Genomic DNA, 23,193 nt, shown 5'->3' on the forward strand with positions numbered 1-23,193 from the left:
AGATTCAATAGCAGCTTAGAACCTAACATATGTATGTTTCCCTCTATTTCAGAGCAATGGAATACTTTCAGAAAACAGACTTGAGAGCAGGTTCTATAACTTCACTTCTCTTTAGTTTCTGCTTCCTCTACCCTTCTACCCCCAGTTTAGTCTACTCAGACAGATAAAGAATATGCACTATGTTGTTCATATTTGTGGTAAGTGGAAACAGTCCACTAATCACTAATTTAATCACTAATTTTGTGTGTGTGTGCTTGACACTCAAGTTCTTTGCATTTTAATAATGTTTAATCAGCATTTTATGTTTCTTTTGTATCTTTTTTTTTTTTTTTTTTGAGACAGGATCTCACTCTGTCACCCAGGCTAGGGTGCAGTAGCATAATCTCGGCTCATTGCAACCTCTACCTCCTGGGCTCCAGCCCTCCTCCCACCTCAGTCTCTTGAGTAGCTATGACTACAGGTATGTATCACCATATCTGGCTAATTTTTTGTATTTTTGGTAGTGATAGAGTTTCTCCATGCTGCCCAGGCTGGTCTCGAACTCCTGAGCTCAGGTGATCCACTCCCGTCAGTCTCCCAAAGTACTGGAATTATAAACGTGAGTCACCATGCCTGGCCTCTTTTGTACCTTCCTAGAGAAATATCCATGTCAATTATTGACTCCTCATATTTAGCTTCTTTTAAAGCTGGAGGAGTTGGAGAGACAGCTTGGTTCTCTCCTCTCACCATTCATTTGGGAAAGCCAGGGCTTGAGAGATGCTCCCTCCAGAGGAGTGTGTAGTAGGAGATGAAATCTGGAGTCAGGCAACCTTGGGAAAGTTACTGACTCTCTCTAATCTCACTGATCCTGTGTTCTTTTAATCTACACAATAGAGGTACTAGTTCCTAGTCACAGAAATATTCTAAGACTGGCATACAGCAGGAACCAACGTCCCTCTGTGCCCTGGGGTCAGGTTCCTCAAAGGGGAAATGGCAGAGCTGGGGCTATGATGAAAGGCTGTGCATGAGGAAGGTATGCCATACAAAGAAGGAATTGTTCTGATAGGTTAGGACCCTGGTTCCCAAGCCTGCCCCTGTTCCTCTGCCTGTGGTCCTTTCCCTCCTCACTCCCACACAGGCCTGCAGATGCTTGGCACTGGTCCAGAATAGCAACCGCCAGGGCATCCTCCCTGCTTTGTCTCCCTTGGTGGGAAGTGCAGTCAATGGGGCCTGGGAACACCTAGATGAGGAGGCACCATCATTTGCAAACGTATTTTGTTTTCACTTGAATTTCTTGCACAGAGATTAAAGAAATATCGTTCAACCAACTTCATAATAAGAGGCAAATACAGTTTCCTAACCCCAAAATCTCCGGATGATGAGTGTGAATTGATGTGCTAGAATTTGAACATGGAAGGGTCTTGACTTTTTATTATGAGTCTGTTTAAATAAATCCCCTTGGCTAGCTCTAAAGCCTCATCTAATTCTGTCTCTGCCTGGGGACACGAGATCTTTTCTTTTCTGAGATGATCTCCTGTGCAGCCTTTCTGATATCTCTAAATTCGTCTACTGTTTTTTTTTTCTTCTGTGCTTTTCCGGGAAGTCTTTTGTGTACAAAATTAACATGGGTCTATTTACATGCAGAAGATTCGTGGGGTGGGGCATTACAATTGCTTGGTTAACCTATCGGAACAATTCTTTCTTTGTATGGTATACCTTCCTCAGGCACAGCCTCTTCATTTCTGGTTTAGAATATTCATTGTATCAACCTGCTTAGCATGCTGACTTTGCTTAATTAGCATTGAGGGGTTGCAAACCACTTAATTCTCTCACACTGCAGCTCACATTCACTGGCTTCAGTTAATTCCTTAAGGATGATGAAGTGGAAGGCAGGGAATATAGAACTCCCCGCCCCCATCACAAATCTACGCAAACAAGAATGGGACCGGGAGGAAGAGCCCATTTGTGTGGGCCCTCCACAGTTGCTGGTTTATGTATTCTTCTGTGTGCCGCTGCAAGGTATAAATTGTGCATATCATTTTGTAGATGAGGAAGCAGGGCATACAGGAGAGGCAGAATTTGGATCTAAACCTGTACCACAAGGTCTCTCAAACTTGGAATGGGAGGTCAGGAGCCACAGTTTTCTTCTCTGTATCCTGGGGGCCTATTATCTTATGGTAGGTGGTCAGTAAACCTCTAACTAATGATGAACATCTGTATTGGTAAAAGGACACAGGTTACTATTGCTCTTCAAGTGGGGTTGGGATCCATAGCCAGTAAACCCCAACCCAAGGCCACTTACTGCTTATGAGACTAACAGACTTGTGTGTGCAGAGCTCCCTTCTGACCTCATTGTTTATAAAGGATGTCAAGAGGCAGGGCTAGGGTTAGAGTTACCTTAGGAGCCGTGCTCTGGGTAAGAGTCAGATGATCTTTCTGGGCTCCCGGCACTAAGTTTTATATTTGAGCACTGGTTTCTAAACCTCCACATGAAACCAGCTCTCGCTGTGCTGCCAAGCCTGAGACATTAGGGACTGAAGTTCCCTTGTTCCAAGAGGATGAGCTTTGTCAAAGGAGGATGAATAGACTATGCTCATGTTTTGGCTCCAGCAGCCTCCTGCCTATAGAAGTGTTTTCCTTCACTGGGGCTAGGCTGAACTTCATTTCAGAGAGGCATAAAAAGTCTGAGATCCCCAGGGGATCTGGCACAGGAAAATGAAGTCATTTTACATTTGCGGCGTGATTCAAATTGGAATCACACAAGTCAGAACGACAGGATGCTAGAGTACTTTGTTTAGCTCTTCTGTGCTTCAGGAGCTAAGCTTTCTCAGCTTCCTGGAGAGAGGAAGTGGGTATGTATGGAATACCCATTTGCTTTCTATAGTCTTCAAGGTCCTTTTCCCTTACATAAAACACCCAGCCTAAATCTTGCGTTCAGCTTTATAGAAGGCAGAACAAGCAGCCATTGAGTTCTTGCTGTGGGACTGACCCCGCCTTCTGCCTGATGTCAGTGGGGATACTGCTTACCTTCCTTCCTGCAAGGAAATCCACACACTCTTATTTCATCTGGCCTGGGGAAGAGGGGAAAGAGGAAGTACCTGTGAAATTGTCTTTGCACTTTGGACTCAAGTCTCCAGGTAGGGCAGTAACAGGGATTCTAATCTCTGTAGGTCTCCTTACCTTCCCATTCGGTCTCAGGTGGTTTGTTTTTGACCTAGGTAGCTTTTGGGTTTTCCCTGTTGGGGCTGCTGCCCCCTGGGTCCTTCGCCTCTCTGCCTGCAGCCTTATTGCAGCAACAGCTCCCTGTGCTTTCCCTTCCCTCCTCCTGCTGCTGCATCTCTGCCTTCACCCCTAGCAGGTACTCATTCATCACATCACATATGCTACCACATTGAATAAGCACAACATCCCAATGGGGGTGGGCTTTGCAGAGAGGAGTGCAGAGACAATGAATGAATCACTCAAGCTTGCAAAGCTGGTGAAACAAGGATCTGTCTCTGGTCGGCTTACAAATATTCTCCATGCTCCTTCCACCAACTCATGATACACTTTAAAGTTTACAGTTTATTCTGTATCAAAACGTTAGCCCAGCTGTCTTAGTCAGCTTGGGCTGCTGTAACAAAATACCATAGATTGGGTGGCTTAAACAGCAGACATTTATTTCTCACATTCTGGAGGCTGGGAAGTCCAAGGTCAAACTGCTGGCAGATTTGGTTCTGATGAGGGCCCTCTTCCTGGCTTGTAGAGGCAGCCCATCACTATGGGGCATTTCCCCTGTGTGTGTTTGCACAGAGATCTCCCTCTCTCTTTTCTGCTTATAAAGGTACTGATTCCATCAAAAGAACCCCCTTGTGATAACCAACCTAAATTTAATTACCTTCCATAGGTCCCACCTTCAAATACCAGCACATTAAGGGTTAGGATTTCAACACGGGAATTTTAGGAGGATACATTCAGCCCATAACACCAGCCAGTTTTATTTTTACCATCCTCTGGAAACAAAATAAGGAACTTGACACATGTTCTTCCGGGGCATTAGAAGATTACTAGGATCTGAATGTGTCCCCCTCAAATTCATATGTTGAGACTTGATCCTCAATGTGACAGTATTTTTAAGGGGTGGGGCTCTTAGGTGTGATTAGGTCATGAGGATGGAACAATGGGATTAGTCCTCTTATCAAGGGGATTCATGCAGTGTCCTCCCCTTTTTCTCTTTTGCCCTTCCACTATGTGAGGACATGGTTTCCCTGTGAGGATGCAGCAAGAAAGCACCATCTTGGAAGCAGAGATCCTTTACCAGGCACAGATTCTGCTGGCACCGAGATCTTGGACTTCCAGCCTCCGAACTGTGAGAAACAAATTTCTAGTATTTCTAAAGTACCCAGTCTGTGGTGGTTTTCATGTAGCAGCATAAATGGACTAAGAAAAGGATGTTCCTGGGGGTCACCAAGTATGTCACCTGTGTGGTTCTCCATCGTGATAGTTGGATTCAAAGCTGAAGGTTATCACTGACTTCTGGGTTCTCTACTTGCCTCTCTAGGGCATTAACTCTGGAAATACTTTGTTTCTTTGCTCCCAACTGTCCACCTCAAATCTCTCTCCCCACTTTCTCCAAGGATGTTGTGCAGGTCTTTGTGCAAATAAGAATTTGAACCTATATTGGATAAGCCATATTTACAGAGGTGAATTTGATTTGTAGATATGACCTTTTCCTTGCCCAATGACAGTACCCTGAGGTTGAAGTCTGCTGCTCAGAGAATTTGGATACACTAGCTTCTCCAAATACCTGTTCATCCACACAGCAGAGGGATAAAAGGAGACCAGTCTGCTTCTCCCTCTTTTCAATCCCTAAACCTTATAATTTGTGTACAAATGAACTAATTTTGAAGGCAGAAGGTCAAGGAAGACTAACAAAAATCTATCTTTTTGAAAGAAAGCAGCACTGGATTTATGTAGCCATACAAAGTGTCCCAAGTGGTGTTCTACTCCAAAACAGTGTGCAGACCTTTTTAGCCCTATAGTCAGTTGGTGGCCGACTGTGCCGAGTGCCTGCTTGCAAAGCTTGCCTCCGGAAGGAAGTCCTGGAAGAGCTGAGCAGCAGTGCCCCACGTCGCCTTTGGAGGCTGAATTGTCACCAGCCACAAAAACAGATCCTTTTACCTTTTGCATAATCCAGACATGTGGCTTGGAAGAGAAATAATTCATTTAAATCCCTCCTGTCTCTCAATTTTGCACAAAGTAAATTCAATTCCATTCAGTTTGCATAGGTTTACTCAAAATGTACTCAGGGTTGTGCCCAATGTGAGGTGTTGTGGACACAGTGACAAATAAGACACTGTTTCGGCCCTTGAGGAACTCATAGTGCAGAGGGAGAGACAGTCAGGTAAAAAATGACAAGGTACAGAGGTGAGTCACTCTGCTGTGGCAGTGACAGTATAACTGCCCAATGGGTTCTTCTTGCCCACTGCACAAATAAAGACCATGACATTGCAATAAAGGAAGAGTTTAATGGACGGATGGCTGGCCATACCACGTGGGAGATAGAGTTACTACTCAAATCAATGTCATCCAAGGCTTGTAGGTTAGGGATTTTTCAAAGGTAGTCTGTGGGAGAGAGTGGGGGTGGCCAGGTAACGGGTGTTTGCTGCTGAATTTGGGCACAGATGAAATCATAGGGAGTCAAAGCTGTCCACTTGAGCTGAGTTGCTTATGGATGGGGGTCATATGAGCAAGAGTCAGTGGGTCCAAGTAGAGCCATGGGTGTCAGACATGCAAAAAACCTGAAAAGATAGCTGAAATGGCCAATCTTAGGTTCTACAATAGTGGTGTTATTTTCAGGAATGGCTGCCAATCATCTGTGTCTATACCTCACCAAAATTCAGATTCCCCTTCTCCTCCAGCCTGATGCCCTTTCATTCACTTTACAAAGGTAGTTGAGTTTGGGGGAAGGCCTATTATCGTTTAAACTATAAACTAAATGTCTCTCAAAGTTAGCTTAACCCGAAAGCCCAGGAATAATTAAGGGAAAGGCAAGATAAGGATGGGTTTGATCAGATCTTTTACTGCCATAATTTTGTTACTACTATAATTTTTACAAAGGTGATTTCAACAGGATAGCCTGCGTTGACAGGGGAGGGTGTGTAAAGACCCTGGGGAAACCAACAGAGGTGGCCTGGGGGCAGCCATAATATCTGAGGCTTGGAGAAGACAAATGTGTTAACCCAACAGGCCAGAAGCAGTGTGGGTGTGAAGTCAGATACATCACAGGCAGAGGGAACACACGCTGTTAGCAAAGGCACAGAATCTGAGAGTCTGGCACGCCAATGGAGCAGAGTGTGGTGTGTGGAAAGAGGCGCACGAAGGGAGGCAAAGGCCAGAATCATGGATCGGGGTGATCCATGCCATGACAATAAGGACAACACCTTATTGTCATGCAATGCCGCAGACGATTTTATTGACAGGGGAGAGACACAATCGGAACTGTGTATCAGAAAGATGTCCCCGGAAACTAGGGATAAGAAAGTTTGCAGAGTGAGACTCAGCAGGGAGCCAGGGACTCAGGTGGGATGCTTCTCCAGGTATCCAGGAAAGAAATGGGGAGGCTCCCTGGAGAGTATGGGAGTAGAATGAGGCTGGCCTTGAGGAATGTCAAGAGGGCAGGACTGACAGTTACCACCTGGATGTGAGACACTGGGCACGGGAGAAGTGCTGCCAGGCAAGTGAGTCTCAGATCAACATACATGCGATGCTAAAGCTGCTGACCAAGGCTCTGGCCAGATTGATGGGCTCCTGGTGGTGACCTTTACTCCTCCCTTTGTACACCTGTTACTTACATGGTGTACCTGTTATTTACATGGTGTACATGGCAGAGTTACTTACATGAACATCTGCGTCTCTTCCACTGCCTTTGCAAACTGATCCCTGAGTACTAAGTGAATCAGAGCCTCATGGTACTTTTCCTCTGACTTCAGACTAGTCATACATTTTGGAATTCTTCCATGGTGAACTTTCACATCCTGCACAGAACTCTCGGGTCCTGAGACAGCCCTACCCCATTTGGTGAGACCTTTGGTGAAAAGTCAAGGTCTGGGTTTATGACACAATATTTTTTCCTGGTCTGTTTATCCCTGGCACAGTTCAGAGCTGGCCTATTGGAACAGGAGGTTCCAGCCTTCTCATTCACATGGGCACTCTCTAACCTCAAAGCAAATTCTACCGTCTCCCAGATTACATTCTGAGTTCCTAAATATGTGGGGAAAAATACTCTCAAATGCCTCCCTAAGAATACACACAGTCATAAAGCTCACGTACATTCAAATTGCTTTTTAAAAACAAAGACCGTGAAAAACCAAAGCTATAAAAGTATGTGAATCATCAACCCAGAAATCATGCCTCAAGGCACGCCTGACAGCGTGTTCCTTCCCGGATGCTTTTCCTTCACAAATTATGGAGGCTGCCGACATCCTTCTGGGGAAAGGATTATCTGATTCCGCAGGCAGTTAAGAATAACATGTAAATGTCATTTAGATGAGCTATTTCTACATGGATCAAAAGACACACTCAAGTTACCAACTATGATAGCCAAACCCTTTATTTCAATAAAATCACAGCAAACCCACGAAACTCTCCCAACTGAATTAGCACCATTGTGGTGTGGGAGGCATTCAGACATTCCTTCCAGGTTAGTAGACTATTTGCAATTCAGCTCTTTTACTGATGTGCATGTTATATAACTGCCACCAGCCATGGGGGAAGCTAGAATCCAAGGCGTCTCAAAATTTTCCACTGTGTACTCAAAGCCAACAGGGGGACAGAGTGAATGAATACTCCCTTGCTTTATGGTGACATAGCTAAAACTGCCTTTCCAGTAAATACCAGAGTGAGAGGCAATGTAACATAGTGGTTATATTTATGGGTTCTTGGGTAGGGTGTCTTGTATTTGAATCCCTATATGTTTGCGAGCTGTGTGTCTTGGATAACTTCCGTTGCCTCTCTCAGTTTGGATTCTTGTCAGTTTCAACGATTTTATTTCCTTATTGAGTTACTCCGAAGGTTAAGTGAGTTAATAGATCTTAATCCTTAATATATGTTAAGTTCCTATATTTAAGGGCTCAATAAATATAAGCTATTGTTTTAAAACAAAACTGTAAGCTCTATGCCTTGTTTTAATTCAGGCAATGTTGCATTGTGCTCTCTCTGTGTTTCTAATGCAAAATAATGTTTCCCTCCAAATTTCCAGTAGAATTGACTCTCCCAGGAGAGGTACCATATTTGTGCCTGGATTTGCATAAACCCTGGTTCACTGCCACAAATTCCAAGACTGACCTCACCCTAATTTGAGAAGCACAGTCAGACTGAAGAGAAGGCAGGGATGCTTCCCTGCCAAGGCTCCTTGGAGATTTATTGTTGTTTATTTTCTAGATAACCGAGTAAAAACCAATTTTTGTAGGTAATGTTACCATGGAATGGACTACCTAATTGGTGTAGTTTAATGGGTAATGTCTAGAAAAATATATAGGTCTCAAAGCTTTGTCGTTTCTAAGGAACTTCACTGGTGACTTTACTTAGTAAGTCAGCACTATGTAGTACAATGGCCACTGTCCAGATCTGGAGATTAAGAAGGTGGAGGGAATTGTGGTGAATGTCGCTTGTTACTGCCAAAGAACACTGGCCTCAGAGTCAGGAAACCCAGGGTCTAGGCCTACCTTTCTCTTGACTTGTTCTGTAGTTTTGCACAAGCCTCTTCTCTGCTTTGGCTTGTTTCTCCATATATAGGAGGAATGGCTGGGGACAAAGCTGGATAACTTCTTGCATCTCTTCAAGCTCCAAAATTCCAGTTACCTGCACACTGCCCTAGGGCTTCTCTGATTAAGGAAAGTTTATTCCTTTTCTTATGGGGAATATAAAATGGAAGTCATTGTTTTTTGTGTGGCAGTTATTTGTCTCCAAAATTAGACTTGCTATTTTTTATTTTTTTAAATACATACCTATTTTGTTCAGGTATTATTCTCAGGATTATCTTTTTGTTTTCAAAAATAGCAAAACATTGTACATTTTTCATTTGCATCTCACTACAATTCTATGCAGTCATTTCATCTCTTGTTATAGATCAGAAACGGAAACTCAGAGGAGTCCTATGATGCACCTATGCTCACACAACCAGTAGCTGACTTAGGATTCAAATTCAGGTGCGTTGATTCTAGAGCTCATAACCTTGGTTATTTCCTTATATATCTGATTAAAAGGCTATGACTACACTGCACATGTCTTTTCTGAGCCTGTGATAGACCTGCTTATCTCTGCTGGGTTTTACTTTTAAGAAGCCACTGGATTGTTATACAATCAGTAAACATTCATGCTCTCCGTAAACCAATCTGCATCTGCATCTGATCTTTTTCCCAATCACTGGTCACGCATTTCTGACTGTGTTTTAGAAACTCAGTTCCCCATTTGACCTTGTGTTTTCCCACCAGTGGTCACATCTCATGAATGTGACTTCCCCAGTGACTGGCACCTGGCAGGGCCGTGGTAAAGCTGGTTTATTACCTAAATGCGTGAAATCATAAGTCTCTGTACCACTTAAATGAAATGACAATTCTAAATACAAATTTAATTCATTTGTACTCAAGGAACAATGCCATTTCTATGAACCAGACTAAAAATAAACTGTGAAATGATCTTTATCAGTCAAGAATAAACAAAACAAAACATTGACTACAATCACATCACTCCGGCACCAGTGTCATCATTTCTACATCTATTTGGTTTCTTTGCTTCTAGTGACTGTGTGGCTACAAATTATGGTTGCAAATATAGATGACAGAAAGCATGAAGAGTTTAGAATATAATTGAATTTAAAATGTTCCTTCTGAAAAGGTCTGGACCAAGGACTTAGGATCCAACCTGAGTTCTTTGCATAGGAGATTTGGGGGAATTTGCAAAACGAACGAACGAACGAATGAAAGAAACAAAGAAAGAAAGAAGGAAGGAAGGAAGGAAGGAAGGAGGGAGGGAAGGAAGGAAGGAAAGAAAAAAAGTACTGATTCTTGATTCAAGGAAAATTGATGACTCAATTTTTTTCCTGAAATCAAACTTTTCTTACAAGATGGCATTTGAGTACATTAAAGGTAAAAAGCGTGGAAACATATGGTTTGAATTTCCCATGAAATGTGCAACTTTTGATATTAAGGGAGCACATACTTCAGAAAGATAATTTGGCCTCTGCTAAAACCAGAACATTTAAGAAATCCTTCTAGAGACTTTGCCAAAACCCAGGGCCACTGGACTGTTCTTTGCCTAGCAGCTTCCACTTCAGCCAGTACCCCTAGTGACCTGGCCAAGTGAAACAGAGAACTCAGCATCTTCTGAGGGGGATGTCTGCCAATCTCAACCCTGGTGATATGTTCAAGGGCTTCCAGCTCGTCCTCTCAGCCAAGAGAACAATTTGAAAACGCTGGAGTCTCTTAGCATATCTGCTTCGGGTTACTTTGAGAGACAGTGTGTGGGAGCTGCCAGGCTGAGAACAGGATCCATGCTGGAAACTATTTGCAAAAGCCCCACTTCCTTCTGCCAGGCCAGCTTCTCCGCAACCCAGACAGTCTGTGCGAGAACAAAAAACAAGGACTATTGTCAAATTAATAGCACTTCCTAAAAAAGTATGGCAGGTGGTGAGATTCTTGGCCATTGAGTTCCAGCCAAAACATTTCACATTTTTTTCTCCTGAGGGAGGCACTGGGAGCTTGCTGTGAGTCAGAAGTGTGGGGGCTGCAGCAGAGAGTAGCCGCTTGAGCATCTTGCCTGATCCTGATGAGAATTAGTCAATTCTTGGAAAGAGGGAAGAGCTTGCCTTGCTCTGCTACCCAATTCCAGATTCTCTGCTCAGCCTTGGGTTGGAGAGTGAGTAATCTAATGTGATTCAGTTTATTCCACTCAATACATATACATTGACTGAGTTATTTACTCAGCACCAGGCCCAATGCTAGGTCCTGGGAAGACAGAAATATATTGGACTCACTATTTTCCCTCAGAGGACTTATGAAACAGTACAAAATTCTCCTGAATGTGTTACAGAACATTCATACTTGGAGATGAACCATCAAAACTATGCCATGTGTGAAAGTTTTAGAAAATGTTGAATTCCCTCTCATTCTTCATGGAGATACACAATGGATAGTCACCACACTGAAAAGCTCTGTCTGTCAGAAAAGCAACTAGCTTAACTTTAACAGCTTTCTCGAATTTTTAATGAATAATACCTCCCCCTAAACACACACACACACACACACACACACACATACACATTTTTCTGACATGGCAACTTTAAGAAATAACAGCCCAGTACAAAGAGCCAAACTTATCTTTTGGGAGACAAAGACAATATTTAAAGACAACCACCAATTATGGAGTTAGCACAGAGGACAGTGGTAGAGAATCAGAAGACTCTATTGAAGAGATGGGATTCTAAGTAGGTTTTGATAGAAGAGTGGAAGTTTTTCAGATACAAAACACAGGGATGACTCTTCCGGGCAAAGAGAAAGTCATGTGCAAGGACATGTTGTTTGTCTGAATGAAGCTCTCTCCCACTTGTAGGAAAGTGGGTGGGAGAACAGCAGAGGGAATGCCGAGAAAGGCTAGAACCAGATCTTGAGCTTGTTAGATGCCATACCACTGTTTTCAGCTGTAGGTAAATATTAAAATATAGAAAGACAGCTTTCTCCTAGCTCAAGTACCTGGTGTTTAACACAGTGTACCTTCTTCATGCATTGTGTGATGTGCTCTCTTCTACTGCATTCATTCAAAGCCATCAAGCCCAATTTTCTATAAAATGAAGGCCTCTGAAGAAAGTGAAGCATGGCTCTGCTGTTCGGGAGCACTCACCCAGGAGGTACCTAGGTGCCTGGGACTGTGCAAACAAACTTGAGAGATGTATTTAAGCAGGGAAAAGTTGAGGTAACTCAATGGCCTATGTTATAATGGGAATGTTGAGGAACGAGGCAGATTGGGGTTGAGATTCCAATGGATGAGCTGGAAATTGTCTGAGAAGGAATGAAACCCATGTGGTAATCCTGAACTAAGCAAAATTTGGCAGCTCTGTGCCCTATCAGGCACAAGGTCCTCTAGAAAGAGCAGGAGTCAGGGAGACTGGAGTCTTGTTCCAGCTGAACACAACTTGCTATGCAAATCATGGGTAGATGGTTTTCCCTATAAAGTGAAATGGATTAGACCATGAAACTCAAAGAACATTTCAGCTCCAATATACTATAATCTCTCCATTGTCAGCAAGTGCTCAACATTAAGTTAAAAATTAAAACAAATTACGTTAAAATGTATACCTTCAAAAGATCACTGAAAAAGGGAATATTAGACAGCGACAATGTGCTAGACACCATGTTACGTTCTTAATTCACCCATATGTCAACTGTGTAAAAGTTTCTTTCATTCCTATTTTGCATATGAGTGAATGATGGCTCAGAAAAGTTTTCCCAAGTTCTCTCAACTCCTAAATGACAGAGGCAGGGTTGTTAAGAAGTCAGTGTGGGTGCAAAGCCCCTGCTCCTTTTTTATTCCATTACACTGTCCATCATCCTGAAACAAAGTTTATTGAGTGCTTTGGAGTGGACTGAGGAACAGAGTGGTCTGCCCTCCAAAGTCAAGAAGATGCTGTTAATGGAACAGGGGACAAATGGAAAATGCCAAGGCTAAGTGTTTCCTAATGGAGTTTCTTGGCATAGAAGTGTGGCATCATACAGAGGCTGCTCTGCACAAAGTAGCTTGTGGAGTCCAGCCACTGGGGCAAACAGTTTTACCAATACAGGGGTAACCAGGCTCACTGGAGCCCACTCACTGGAAACAGCTGCCTCTCCCCCTCCCCCACCTCTTTCATCCAGGTCAGGCAGGGCTAGCTTCTCTTCAACATGGCCAATAAAACCTCACCCCAGAAACCTTTTCCAATGTAACCCCAATTTGGAGAAAAGCCATGTGAAACGAAGCCCATTGACCAATTCAGATTCATTCTGAGCAAGGTCATGAAAACACTGGATTGCTGGCTGATCTGAGCAACCTGCAGATGTCACTTAGACAGGGAGTGCATTGGTCTCCTAGGCCTCCTGTAACCAAATAACCACAGACCTTGTGGTTTAAACAACAGAAACTGATTTCTCACAAATATGAAAAAGTTACTTCTCACATGTGGAAGCTAGACATCTAAGATCAAGGCATCAGTAGGTTGAGGTTGTCTTGAGGCCTCTGCCCTTGGCTTGCAGATCGCCACCTTCTTCTCATGTGGCCTTTTCTCTGTGCACACACACTCCTGGTATCTCCCTGTCTTCTTCTAAGGGCACCAATTACACGGACTAGGGCCCATCCTGTGACTTCATTTAACCTTAGTCGTCTCCTCCAAGGCCTTATCTCCAAATACAGTCACACTGGGGAGTGAAGACGCCAACATACACATTTTGAGAGTGCACAGGTCAGTTTGTAACTGGAAGGAAGGTGTTCTAGTGAAATTTTCATTGCAATTATATTCAAATGGTAAAACCATGAGGGCAGTTAGCAATGGGATGCCATTTAGAAACATTTAGAACAGTAGTTCTCAACTCTGGCTGCACGTGAAATCACGTGGGGAACTTTCTAAAACTGCCAATGTCTGGGTTCTAATCTCAAACATAAGGACCCCAGGGATTGGTGTATTAGTCAGGGTTCTCCAGAGAAACAGAACCAATGATGTGTGTGTATGTGTGTGTGTGTGTGTGTGTGTGTGTAGAGAGAGAGAGAGAAAGAGACACAGAGAGATTTTAAGATATTGGCTCATGTGATTATAGAGGCTGGCAAGTACACAGTCTGAAGAGTTGGCCAGCAGGCTGGAGACCTAGGGAACAGCTGATGCTGTAGCTTCATTCTGGAGGTAGAATTTCCTCTTCCCTGGGATAGAGCTGCCTTTTCTTCAACTGATTGAACAAGGCCTACCCACATTATGGAAGTTAATCTGCTTTATCCAAAGTCTACTTCTTTAAATGTTAATCTCATCTAAAAAATACCTTCACAAATAAATCCACACTGAGGTTTGGCCAATATACCAATATCTGGGTACCCTGTCATAGCCAAGTCGACACATAAAATTAACCATCCAGCTGGTAGTTTATTTTTTTTTTAGATGGAGTCTCACTCTGTCACCCAGGCTGGAGTGCAGTGGTGCTATCTCAACTCACTGCAACCTCTGCCTCCTAGGTTCCAGTGATTCTCTTGCCTCAGCCTCCAGAGTATCTGGGATTACAGGCATGCACCATGATGCCTGGCTAAGTTTTGTATTTTTGGTAGAAACGGGGTTTCAGCATATTGGCCAGGGTGGTCTCAAACTCATGACCTCAGGTGATCCGCCCACATTGGCCTCCCTAAGTGCTGTGATTACAGACATGAGCCACCATGCCTGGTCCCAGCTGTTAGTCTTTAACAGCTCTTCTGGTGATTCCACCATGCCATGAGGGTTGAGGGCTATTGACCTAGGACCAGGGCTTTCAGAGCCAAGAAATGTGATTCTGCCTCACATACCAGGCTCTTTCCACTCTGCCTCAGTCAGATGAGCCAGTTTCTTCACTGGTTCCTTAGTCTCTTCTGCTCAGGTACTGGTTCTCCTTGACTGCTCTTCTGCTAATGTTGGCGGGGGAGCTTAAACAATACTAATGCCCAAGTTCCAATACAAAAGATTTTGGTTTGCTTGGTAGGAGGTAATCAAAATTGCAAATGCAGAGTACAGCCTGGGCATCAAGGATTTCTTCCCCAGGAGATTCTAAACAACCATTCAAGGAGTCCCATGTATTTATTCAAGCCTTCAACTTATGTTAGGTTCATGAGAAACTTACCTTCTAAGCTGCAGTTTATTTGTAAATCTTGCCTCATGAGGGAATATGGTATTGCCAACATACTTGTATTTCCTTGATAGGGAAATAAATGTGTACCACAAAGTCTTCCTTAATAAAGTGAACCACTTAGACCCTTATGCTTGGATATTTATTCTGGCCAAAAATGTGTATTGCTGGCTTCCATCCCATGCCACGTGAGCAACCCATGCAGTCCCACAGGAGAGACAAGGGTGAGAAGACACTGTGTCTCTGCTTAAGGAAGTTGCTATCGAATAGAGAAAGCAGATAGTAATGTCACTGTTATACAAACATGGTGATTGCTGGAGGCAGGTGGGGGGGAACAAGAGCTGTGTGAGCCCAGAATATTTCTCAAGGTGGAAAAAGGAGTGGGGAAAGGCATGTGAGCAGAGACAAGAGCTGCACTAAGGCCCAGTTGTGTGACGGTTGGTGAGGCCCTCAGGAAATGGCAGCCTCTGGTGCTGGTGAGTCACTGAGTTCATGGGAGGAGTGGCTGGAAAGCTGGTTTGAGATTAGATTGTAGAGAGCCTTGTAAGCTAGACTAAGGAGTTGCAAGTTTTTAAAATAAGCTCTAAGGTTTTTATGAGAGATAGAATTTACCAATGTTTTAACAACAATTATATGAAAGCAAGCAAAGGGCAGCATTGGGAAGAGGGAGGGCAGACTCAAAGGAAGGTTCTAGAAACATCCAGGGACACAATTAGAAAGACCTGAACTAGGGAATTGACAATGGAAATTAACAGGATGGAAAAGATGGAAAGCAGGCAATAGAGGAGCCTAGGTAAGTGGCAGAGCCAGCACTTGAATCAGGGTCTTGGCTCTCATTTAACACATGTATGTGCATGTGCACCCAAACAGAAACATGCAGACACACACACAGACACACACACACATAGACACACGAACACCTGCTCACACAGACACACATGCATATATGCATGCAAAGACACAGACACAGACACACACACATACAGATAGACATGCATACAGGCACACACAGAGGCACAGACACACACACACACACACACACCAAGGACAGAATATGTGCCACTCACGGGCCACATCCTGGGGACACAGAGATAGGTGTAGTTGCTGGCCTCATGGTGCTTATATTTGAGAGGGGGAAACTGATGGATAGAAAGCCAGAGAACATTACTGAAATAAACAAAGGAGAAAGGCAGGTGGACCAGACTGAGAGGGGATAAAGCTTTTGGGATAAAGCTTCTTGAATAAAAAAAAATCTAAGAGGGTATCGGAAAAGTCAGTGGGAGTAAAAGGCTAAAGGGGCAGACAGGGAAGGGAGGTTGGGCTCCAGGCAGAGGGAATGGCAGGTGGGAAGCCCAGAAGTGACAGAGTGAGAGTGCACGTGAGTGCATCTAACTCCACTGAATGAGCTTGGTATGGCATCACCAAGCGGTAGCAAAGATGGTGGTGGGAAAGGAACCTGGAGAGGTGAGCAGGGCAAATTCGGCAGTGCCTATCCCCCTCCTGGAGCTGACTCTCTGGGGAGCTCTGAACAATGGCAAAGTCGTGCACCCCTTTTCTCCCCAGCAGGTTGCTCACAGCTATGCCTAGAATAGAGCACATGGTCTGTTTAGCAGACAAAGGAGTGAACTGTTCAAAGAATATTTCAATGATAAAGGAGGAGATGTTCTTCTGTACGAAAACATTGTAGAAAAAAAGTGGGTCACTTCAACCTGGCAAAATATGAATATGGGATTAGGTGTGTAAATCCTTGACAGATTTAAAGTGAGGGTACAAATTCTCAATACACATTCAAAATCTTAAAGAAAACTATCCGGCCAGGCGCAGTGGCTCACATCTGTAATCTCAGCACTTTGGGAGGTCAAAGCCAGCGGATCAGCTGAGGTCAGGAGTTTGAGACCAGCCTGGCCAAAATGGTAAAACTCTGTCTCTACTAAAAATACAAAAATTAGCTGGGTATGGTGGTGGGTGCCTGTAATCCCAGCTACTTGGGAGGCTGAGGCAGGAGAATTGCTTGAACCCGGGAGGAAGAGGCTTCAGTGAGCTGAGATTGCACGATTATACTCCAGCCTGGGCAACACAGCAAGACTGTATCAAAACAAACAAACAAAAATCCAAGCTCCTTAAAATGGGAAGGATCATGACAGCAACAACGTCAGGTCTGTGTCTGGCCTCATTGGTCACCTTCCTCTGCTGCAGGTCTACTGAACCACTTGTGCTTATCAGGTTGTGCCAAATTATTTCCCTCTTCTTCCATTCACATTCCCATCTTGCCTACCTGGTAAACCCCCACTTGCTCTTCTAGTCTCAACTCAAGTGCTGACTTCTCTAAGAAACAGTCTTAGACTCCGCGTAAGACAAAGTCAGATAACCCCTTCTTCAAGTTGAAATGGTATATTCCTATTTGACTATGTGCCATGTTGGATTCTGAACACCCGCCTAGAGGTCTGGGTGCCCCGTCACCTGGAAACCCGTGTTGTATCCATTTCTAAACTTTTAGGGGCTGAAGCTACCACAACCGATAAGGATAGGCACTCTGTTTACCCACGTGCAATTCATTGTAATACACAATGATACAGTCTTTTTTTGTAGTAAAACTAAATGCAAAGAAATAAGTGGTAAAACTGAGCTGTGAGACCAGAGCTCCGGCTCTTCATCACCGGCCAGTCCAGAGTCCAGGATGCTGTGGTTGGAATATGGTTCGTTTGGCCCTGCCAAATCTCATAGTAAAATTTGACCTCCATTGTTGGAAGTAAGGTTGCATAGGGTGGGAGGCATTTGGATCCTGGGAGGGAGGTCGGGTCCCTCATGAACGTCGTGATGCCATTCTCACGGGAGTGTGAGTTCTTACTTTTGGTTCCTCTGAAAACTGGTTCCTAAAAAGAGCCTGGCGCCTCCTCCTCTCCCTCTTGCTTCCTCTCCTGCGGTCTGACTTCTGCATAGGCTGGCTCCTCCTCAACTACTGCCATGATTGGAAGCAGTCTGAAACCTCATCAGAAGCAAATGCGGGCACCATGCTTTTTGTACAGTCTGCAGAACCAAATAAACCTCTTTTATTTGTAAGTTACCCAGCCTCAGGTATTGCTTTACAGAAACACAGACTGACACAGGACCAGAACAATTTCAATGAATAAATAAATTTGAATCTTATAACTAAATCATAGAAGTGGCAGCTCCCTTTTAAAACTTAAGGTGTTCATTTCAAAACATTCCTAACATAGCACAATAACTACTTGTTTGATAAATCCATGCAACTTGAGGTTATCTAGTACAGGGCCGAGGTGTGCATAATTTAATTTTCCACTCTTCTGGCACTGGGGCTGCAGTTGAGGCAGGTTTCTAGGTAAATGGGCACTGTCCATGTTAATGCACTTTTGGGGGATACAGATGGCACGTTGGATATTGACCACAGTTAATTTTACTGAATGTTTCCCAGGCCATAATCGTTTCTCTGCTGTTTTCAAGAAGCTGGGATTCTTGAAGCTGGGATTCTTGAAGCAGGGATAATTGCTTCCCAAGCTGAATGTTTGACATCTGCTTGTCATCAAACATGATTATTCAAACTAAACTAAGGCAGATCACTGTGGCTCATACCTGTAATCCCAACACTTTGGAAGTCTGAGGCAAGAGGATTGCTTGAAGCCAGGAGCCAAGACCAGCCTGGACAACATAGTGAGGCCACATCTCTACAAAAAAAAAATAATAATAATAATTAGCTAAGCGTGATAGTGCATGGGTGTAGTCCCAGTTACTCAGGAGGCTGAGGTGGGAGGATTGCTTGAGCCCAGGAGGTTGCGGCTGCAATGAACTATGATTGCACCACTGCACTCCAGACCCGGTGACAGAGCAAGACCTTGTCTCAAAACAAAACAAACAAGCAGACTAAGCTGATACCTAGAATACCTGTCCTCTTTCCAAAATAACAATGATAACAACAGCTACTACTACTTATTAGTCGCTTATACAATGTGGCAAGCAGTGTTATGAATCAAGAAGTTTATCATCCCTGTTCACACAGCTACACTACAAAAACTGTAATTCATCCCAATTCGCACAGCTACTAAATAATGAAGGCAATATTTAAATGCTTAAATTGGATGTTTCTAGAACACAGGCTGTCCGTAGCAGCATCCAAAGAATACCTAGCTACTTTTGTTTCAAATGTCCTATACCTGTGCTTTCTTTCTCTTCACTCTTCAGAGAGGCAGGGTTCTAAAAAAATGGCTCATGGTTCCCTCGTAGGTGCAGCATAAATCAGTAAAGTCACCATGACTTTGCCTAGGTCACCCTTCCAGTCTCCTCTCCTGCAATGCCTCCATGCCCTGCGCCAGACGAACCCCACTCAGGCCAGGTACTGCTCTCTCAGGCCTCCCATGCTTTATCCATGACAGCCCGTTGGCTTTGTGTATCCTCTCCCTTCTTTTCTCTAGGCAAAACCCTGCTCACTTTTCTATCCCAGATCGTTTGTTACTCGCTCTATGCAGGAGAGAGCTCTAATCCACTAGCACCTGTGAGGCACACAATACATATGGCACTTTATACAATTATCTGTTCACTTTTATGTCTTCCTCACCGGACCTTGATAACTTTTAGGAGAAAGCACTTTGTTTTAATGCATCTCTTTCTACTTAATCCTTGCACATGGGCTGATGTGTAGTAGGCTTTCTGCAAATTCCATTCATTCATTAATTCAACAAATATTTATTGATTATTTTTTTATGTTTTAGCCATGGTAATTATTGCTGAAGACAAATATAACATAACCCCTGCCCTTTAGTTATTAAATTTTCAATGTCAAGTAACTGGAAATGTTGACCCAACTGAACTAAATGAAAAGGAAAATTGGAAAGGATTTTCTGGCCTCTAGGGTCAGTTTAGCTGCTTAATGGCATCATCAAGACCCAGGTTCTTTCCACATTTCTTCTACCAACTCAAGCATGTAGGCTAAGAACCACTCTTAAGTCATAAGGCAGCTACAACAGTTCCAAGAAGCACATCGAAGCACAATTATATATAGGGGATAATTACCTGTCTTTCTTTTAATCAGCAAAGAAAACACTTCTATGCTCCCAGCAAGACTCACCTGACCATGCCTAAGTCAATGCCCTCAAGCGGCAGTAGGCGAGTGAACACGTAAGTGCTGTCAGCCTCCAGGGATGGGTTAGGCTTGCTTCCTCTGAAGTGCATGTCTGCCTGGAAAATGGGAGGACAGTGAGTTTTAGGTGGACAACCAAAATTGTTATCTACAAGAAGTTTACAGACATGGAGTTTCACAAACAAGAAGCTCATACCCAGTCTTGACATATAAAAAGAGGTGGGAATAAGTATTATTGTCAGGACGAAATCAACGTGCTGCTGAGAGGGCGACTAATTCAGGCCAAGGTCCAGGTGACATCTGAGCTGCAGATTTCATATTAAAGGTGACATCTGAGTTGCACCTTAATTTAAAAAGAATATGATTTTGACTGCCCGATAAAGGGGAAAAGACCGGGGAAGGCAAATAGATGACCACATTGCTCATGGAGAAAAGTGATTCTTTTTAAGCGATTCATTCAAAACGGCTACTGCATAGCACGTGATGAAAAATGCCTGTGAGAGATGAGGCAGAAGAAATGACCTCTTTAGCATGATGGTTACTTGAACCCAGGAGAACCAGGAACACCTTTGTTGGTGGAAAACTTTATCTTGAAATCTTTGGCCTTAGCAGCTTACAGATGCTGAGTGATGGTTAAATGGACAAGTGTATTTGCAGGGAAATTCGATTCTTGTTTTAAAATTACTTATTTCTCCCATCTGACAAGGGATTCGTAACCAGAATGTATAAGGAGCTCAAACAACTCTCTAGGGAGAAAGTCTAATAATCTGATCAAAAATGGGCAAAAGTTTTGGATAGACATTTCTTTTTTTTCTTTCTTTTTTTTTTTTTTTTTTGAGACGGAGTCTCGCTCTGCCGCCCAGGCTGGAGTGCAGTGGCCGGATCTCAGCTCACTGCAAGCTCCGCCTCCCGGGTTCACGCCATTCTCCTGCCTCAGCCTCCCGAGTAGCTGGGACTACAGGCGCCCGCCACCGCGCCCGGCTAGTTTTTTGTATTTTTTTTAGTAGAGACGGGGTTTCACCGTGTTAGCCAGGATGGTCTCGATCTCCTGACCTCGTGATCCGCCCGTCTCGGCCTCCCAAAGTGCTGGGATTACAGGCTTGAGCCACCGCGCCCGGCCTGGATAGACATTTCTTAAAAGAAGACATATAAGTGGCATATGAAAACATTCTCAACATCGTGTATCACCAGAGAAATGCAAATATAATCTGCAATGAGATATTATCTCATTCTGGTTAAAATGGCCGCTATCTAAAAGACACGCAATAGCAAATGCTGGCGAGGATGTGAAAAAAAGGGAACGCATGTACACTGTTGGTGGAAATGTAAATTAGTACAACCACTATGGAGATAAGTTTGTAGGTTCCTCAAAAAAACTAAAAATTGAGCTACCATATGATCCAGCAATTCTACTGTGGGGCATACACCCAAAAGAAAGGAAATCAGTATATCAAAGAGATATCTGCACTTCTATGTTTGTTGCAACACTGCTTATAGTAACTAAGATTTAGAAGCAATGTAAGTGTTCATCCACCAATGAATGGGTAAAGAAAATGCGGTACAGATACACAATGGAGTACTATTCAGCCATAAAAAAAAAATGAGATCCTGTCATTTGCAACAACATGGATGGAACTGGAGATCACTATGTTAAGTAAAATAAGCCGGGAACAGAAAGACAAACATCGCATGTTCTCACTTATTTGTGGGATCTGAAAATCAAAACAATTTAACTCGTGGACATAGAGAGTAGAAGGATGGTTACCAGAGGCTGGGAAGAGTGGTCAGGGGCTGGAGGGGAGGCGGGGATGGTTAATGGGTACAAAAAAGTAAAAAGAATGAATAAGACCTACTATTTGATAGCACAACACAGTGACTATTCAATAACAGCTTAATTGTACATTTTAAATTAACTTAAAGTGTAATTGGATTGTTTATAACTCAAAGGATGGATGCTTGAGGGGATAGATACCTCATTCTCCATGATGTGCTCATTTCACATTGCATGCATGTATCAAAACATCTCACGTGTGCCATAAATACACCTATGATGTACCCACCAAAATTAAAAAAAAAGAATACATTAAAAATAAAATTATTTACTCCTTAAGCTTTTCCAAAGGTTTTGTCAATGAATGTGACACCTAAAAGCCCTTTGATGTCTTAGATTCAGGAAGCTGAGTGTGCACCAGAATTCGCAATCTTCAACATCCAGAAACACTGGCAAAGCATCTTTCAAAGCCTCTGCCCATTGTTAACCCCCACCCTGGGAGATCTCTTCTTTTTGTGTAAAAAAACCCTGGAGAACCATACTCTGGGTGACGGAGCTGAGGGACCTCCAGCCTTTCTTGCTGAGGTTGTGGGGTCCTCGGCATTCTTCCCTTATCAGTCCAATCCCACTTACTGAAGGGGCCAGTGCCTGCGTTCTCAAGGTTCTTCCCAACATGAAGCTCCTGACATCTGTTATCCTGTCTCTGGCGATCCTAGCTCCCGAAATCCCAGCTTTCTGCTCACTGGAATGATTCACCAAGGACCATAGAAAGTCGCACTGGAAAAGATCTTTGAAAACACTCATTTCAGGCCGGATGTGCTGGCTCATGCCTGTAATCCCAGCACTTTGGGAGGCCGAGGTGGGTGGATCACGAGGTCAGGAGATCGAGACCATCCTAGCTAACATGGTGAAACTCTGTCTCTACTAAAAATACAAAAAATTAGCTGGGCGTGGTGGTGGGCGCCTGTAGTCCCAGCTACTCGGGAGGCTGAGGCAGGAGAATGGCGTGAACCCAGGAGGCTGAGCTTGCACTGAGCCGAGATTGCGCCACTGCACTCCAGTCTGGGAGACACAGCGAGACTCCGTCTCAAAAAGAAAACACTCATTTCAACCCCTTCATTGATAAAATAAGCAAATAAGACCCTAGAGGAAGGGACTATTTTAGGATAATCAGCAATTTAGAACTGGAACCCAGGCCTCCTGATTGCCATCCAATGCCTTTTGAATACATCACATGTGCTTCTTACACCTGAGTTTAATATCAAGGGCACTCTGTGTGTAAACCTCCTTGCTAAGTGTTCTTTTTTTTCACCACATGCTCATTTATAATTATTACACTTTCAGCATTGTAGTAAACCGAATCTCTGTTCCATGAATTCACTGTGCACTTTGCAATGAGCCTGTTCATCTTGTTCTTTCAGGACTTACTATTCATACTCTCATCTTCTCAAGTGTTATTATTCTCTTCTCCTAGGGCACAAATCAAC

General features: G+C 43.6%; 1 long non-coding RNA gene across 1 annotated transcript in view; it reads left to right on the forward strand.

The window, feature by feature from the left end:
* Positions 1 to 529: 529 nt before the first annotated feature.
* The window catches only part of LOC110741025, a 36,146-nt gene continuing 13,482 nt past the window's right edge, over positions 530 to 23,193 (forward strand). The window contains exons 1-2 of the long non-coding RNA XR_002516518.2: positions 530 to 4,327; positions 9,088 to 9,167. This is a non-coding gene — a long non-coding RNA (uncharacterized LOC110741025). The remainder of the gene's footprint in view (positions 4,328 to 9,087; positions 9,168 to 23,193) is intronic.

Source organism: Papio anubis, chromosome 14 (assembly GCF_008728515.1).
Source record: "Papio anubis isolate 15944 chromosome 14, Panubis1.0, whole genome shotgun sequence".
Taxonomy (NCBI): Eukaryota; Metazoa; Chordata; class Mammalia; order Primates; family Cercopithecidae; genus Papio; species Papio anubis.